We start from the raw sequence: 4,809 nt of genomic DNA, 5'->3' as shown, positions 1-4,809 counted from the left end.
GGCCTGGGGCGGGGACGGGGCAGCACCGGGGAGCACCGAGTCCACCCCACCCCAAGCCCCAAGGCGCGGCGCAAAGGTGCCGGGGCTCGGCCCCGGCGAGATGCTGGGTGCGATCGGTGCTGCTCGGGAGAGGAGCTGGCCGGCCACTTGGCCGCGGGTGGACAACTCCGCGCAGAGGGTTTGTCTCCGGGAAGGTGTTTGGGGCAGTGCTTGCCTGGGATTTGGGGAACCCGTACCCGCACTTGATGTCACTCAGCGTATTTCACTGCCGCAACGTCTCTGCTCCCTGCACGTAAAAGTCTTTGCAACTATGATACAAGTGTAACTTTTTTTTTTTTTTTTTCCCCCAGCAGCCTGCTGTAGTCTTCCCAAAGCCTTGAAGTTAGGAAAAGAGATGTAAATTTTATTCGATTAGCACTAGGTAAGCGTCAGCACACCGTGGAAACAGATGTGGCCAGAACAGCTCTGCTGAAGTTGCTTATTTCTGGGTGTAATTTATAACGAGAACTGGGAAGGGCAGTGTGCTTCTCTGGCTGTTAGAAAGCAAAGAATCATACGAAATCCAGGCTGAAATCTTTTCCAGTTGGGAAGAAAAAAGTCTTCAGTTCAGCGAAAAAAGAACAAATCACTCCCAGACTTCTTTGACTTGCAAAGCTGCTTATTCACTTAATATTCTTAAGCCTTGGTGACAGAGATTGAATTTCCCCCCTCGCTGCCTCTTTCGCTCCAGACCAGCTTCTTACATCTTGAAGTGATCAGCAGCTAAGGAAGGCCATGTGTTGCTAGAGGCCCAGATTAAAGGGGAGAAGAAAAAGACTGAGCATCTTCAGTGGTGCCCAAGAGCCAGCACCTTCCACGCAGCTCCAGCAGTGTCACTTTTTCTCCAGATTTTCAGTGCATTCATCCAGTGTCACTCAGGGAGTAGGAGAAGACCACGGGACAGGCATTTGTCCCTCTGTCTTTACAGGCTGGCTGTTGATATGAGCCTGTCATTTGTGGTCAGCCTTTGCCGCACGGGTGCACTTTCATCTGACTGCGTTCCCTGTTGCTGCTGGCTTTGCAGTTTTTGGGAACAAAGCAATGGAAAGGCCTTTGGACTTTGTGGGCTGCAAAGTGGAAACAGCCCCTTACACTGGGATAATGTCACTGACACAGGGTGAGGAAGCAGGAGCAATTTCTGCAAAAGAGGAGGAAAACAAAATAAACAATGGGAACACGTGGGCATGTAAAAAGCATTTAAGCACCTCTTGAAAATCCTCTAATTTGGGTCATTTCTTTACAGTAAATTGATTTCCGCTCAGTGCTGGTGTAAACTAGTCTCCAGCCTGTTGCGTTTCATTTGGGCACAGTTTGATGTGAGGAAGATGCTGATGCATGGCAAGGGAGGAAGAATAGCAAGGGAGGAAGAAACAGGGAGAGGAGAAACCAGAGGAGACACTCTCAGGGAGGTTCATGGTGGAAGGGGTCTGGAAGCAGATGTCAGGAGACAGTCTGACCACGCTGGATGCTCTTGGGTCGGTGATGTGCAGCTTCTACCTTGCTCAGCATACCACCATCCTTGGTTTCCTCCCAACAGCATATGGAATATAAGCTCAGGAGCAGCCTCAATGACCTTTCTCCAACATATTTCCATACTCCAGAGCCCAAACTCAACAGTTGCTGGGGTCTGCACACAAACAGCTTGTGGTTTTTAGTCCCAAAGTACGTGTGTGGCCAGACTCACAAGATCTCCCCAAACAGCATCCCCTGTTTTCACTGCCTGGGGCTGGGCATCAGCCAGAATTTGGCCCTAGAAATACCTCACAACCCTCCCAGGGCAGTGGGAGACAAAAAGGCAACTGATGTCAAAGGAATGAGGACCGAAACAAAGGGAGAACCTTTAATGGGAAACAAAGGCTGACTGTCTCCTCTGTCTGTGTGCCAGGATCCAACCCTGAACCAGCTAAACCAGTCGTGCTCGAAGCTCTTCAGGTGCTGTAGTGCAGCCCAGACCACACTGGAGGGAGCACCCACATCTCCCAGTCTGAAGGAGGGCTGAGCAAAATTCAGGTAACTGCATGGCCATCGGCCATCTCTGAGCCACATTTTCAGCCCGTGGCTCTCCAGCACAAATGTTATCACATCCATCGCCCAGACCATCCCTCTGTGGAGGGGTCACTGCCCTTTGAGTCCTGCTGTGTTGGTATACATATGCACGTGGAGTCCTGCTTGTGAGTACAAAGATGCCTATCTTTATCATCACAGGCTTCTTGTGCCTGGATGAGAAGTTATATTCCCCTTCCGATAACATCAGCAGCTCCGCAGTGCTTGTCAGCTTTCTCTGAGAAGGATCCCATGCCAGAGTAGTTTGCAGTTTCACTTCAGAGCATTGACACCGTTTCTACACAAGACTACTCGGAGACTATAGAGGCAACCTAATGTTTGTGAAATGGGACCATTTAGCAGAAACGGCACTTGGCAATCAGGCTTGGGGCTGTTAGCTGCTGAGATATTTTTTTTCCCCTGTGCTATTTCTGTATTTTTATTTTCATTTTGTTAAATCTATTATTTCCTTTATTTCTGCTTCCTCTTTGTGTCTATTTTTATTTCTATGTGCAGGGGCTCCCGTTGTTTTAAATACAAAACTCTTGGCAACATGTTTTTAGCTCAAGGCAGATGTCCCGTTTGTGTTAAATGCTACACCCTGCTCACAGGATGCAGCTTGCAAACAATTTGCAGAGATAATTGAACATTTTGTGGTGCTACTAAAATGCCTTTTTTCTTCTGCTGCTTTCTTTGGGCACAGAGTACATGCTATGTCTCTTACCAGGCACATTCTGTCCCTTGGCTCAGCTGTTTCTTCCTAGGACAGTTTCTCCTGGTCTGCAAATTATTTCACAAAAGCAGAAAGCGATCTCTGAAGGTTGGATGCTGGCTTGAACTTTCCTGTTTTGAGCCCTGGGCATTCTTACCTGCCCACAAAATTGTTGTTTGTATTTCACAGTCTTACCTGTGTAAATAGCCCCATTTGTCTCCATATGGAAATATGCTCCCTTGTTGGATCAACAGATCCAGGCTACCATTTCTTCTGGTTGTCTTCCTGCCAGAAGCTGCAATATGATTTGAAAGCATTCTGCAGCTCAGTGAATTCTTGCTTCTCCTAACCCTGGCTTTCCCCAACAAACTGCTTCTCATTTCTGAGAAAATGATAGTGCTTATTGTCATGACTTGAACCACGGATTCCCCAAACCACATGCTGGAACCACGGTTTCAAATTTGTTTTCTATTCTTCAACAGCTTCTCTCTCTTCCTTTGATTTTTCATGTGAAACTAATACTTTGAAAAAAAAAAAAATTATCCTCATCAGAATGCACTACCCTTACAGTTCCCGTCAGGGTACTTCATACAGGTTTTGTTCTGTTATTATTGCCTGTCAGACAAACACAGGCTCCTTTTGTGCTTCATACCACATGAGCTAATTAAAAAAAAAAAAAAAGGCATTTTGTGGTATGCTACTTGGATACAAATGGAGAAAGTACGCTGTTGGAAGAGAGGTAGTTACTGGCTGTTATCGGTAGCGAGCAACACCCTCTTGTTTAGGTGAGCAATTATAAAGGCGAGAGGTAAAGAAAAGAGCTCATTTTGCAATGCATGAATGATTGAAAAGACCACAGGACAAGCTTGCTCACTGTGGACAAGATGCTTGGTGTGTGCTGCGGTGCCTGCAAAATGGACAGATTAACACCATGGCATTGATCTCATCAGTGAAACTCATTCTTCTGATTGTCCTACCAGGTTTTGGCAGCTGAGTACACCCCAGAGCACTATTTCTGCTCGTTTTGCTGTGAGACCACAGTCAAAGCAGAACAGCAGATGCTGGAACCCAAATGGCCCTGATTACACACAGGTGACATTTGATGACACAGAAAAGCACGTCATTGCATCATTACTTCAGCAAATTCTGGTGGTTCTCATCAGAAGAGCCAGGCTAACTGCCTGATACCTAGTGCTGGTAGTCAGAGACGCAGCTGTGAAGGTTTTGGCACCCTCAGGCTTAGCCTTTACAAGTGTGACAGGCTGCCCCAGCACCATTCAGGGGTGAAGGTGGATGATACACCTCAAGACAGCACAGCAACCTCAGGTTCTGACCACTGGTGTGTCAGGAGCTGGTTTTTTAGCTGGTCTAAGTCACTGGAATCCAGACTTTAGAGTTAAGCTAATCCATCACATGAACATGTGAAGTTTTGTGGAGAGTTGTATAACACACACCTGTTGACAACTGCAGGGTGACAGGCATCCACAGGGCCCTGCCGGTCCTATGAAATGGTCTAATATATATTGTTTTCTAAGCACCATGCCTGCCTTTATAAAGTAACTGCTCATACATACTGCTCTAACTGCACAGGTAAATGAGTTCTGTGCTGTGTAAACTTTTATGCCTTAAAGCAAGAAGATGCTGTGGCTGTTACAATATTTTAACTGTAGAAATACAGGCCTGGCTGTAAAGGGGGGTTTTGTTGCAGGGCTCGGATTTGGAGGACAGTCCTTTGGCTGTTTCTGAGCCACACCGAGAGAAGACAAAGAATTACAATTCGGTTCACGAGAAGTGAGGTAAGTCCGAGTTCAGGAGGAAAGCTGCCATGGCAGGTGGGAATGGACGGCCATGCAGAGGGCTGGGGTGCCAGCAGTACGTAAGTACTCTGCTGAGGATCATGGGGCTGCCAAGAGCCTGGCCCCCAGGCCAGACATTCCGCTTTAAATAACGCACTGACCGCTGAAGAGGCAGTTTCGAGCAGGACTCCGCACCGCCGCCCCCCGCCGGGGCTCCCG

Source organism: Athene cunicularia (genome assembly GCF_003259725.1).
Source record: "Athene cunicularia isolate RWA chromosome 3 unlocalized genomic scaffold, athCun1 chr3_part1, whole genome shotgun sequence".
Lineage (NCBI taxonomy): Eukaryota > Metazoa > Chordata > Aves > Strigiformes > Strigidae > Athene > Athene cunicularia.
Note: the sequence above shows the minus strand (reverse complement) of the source record.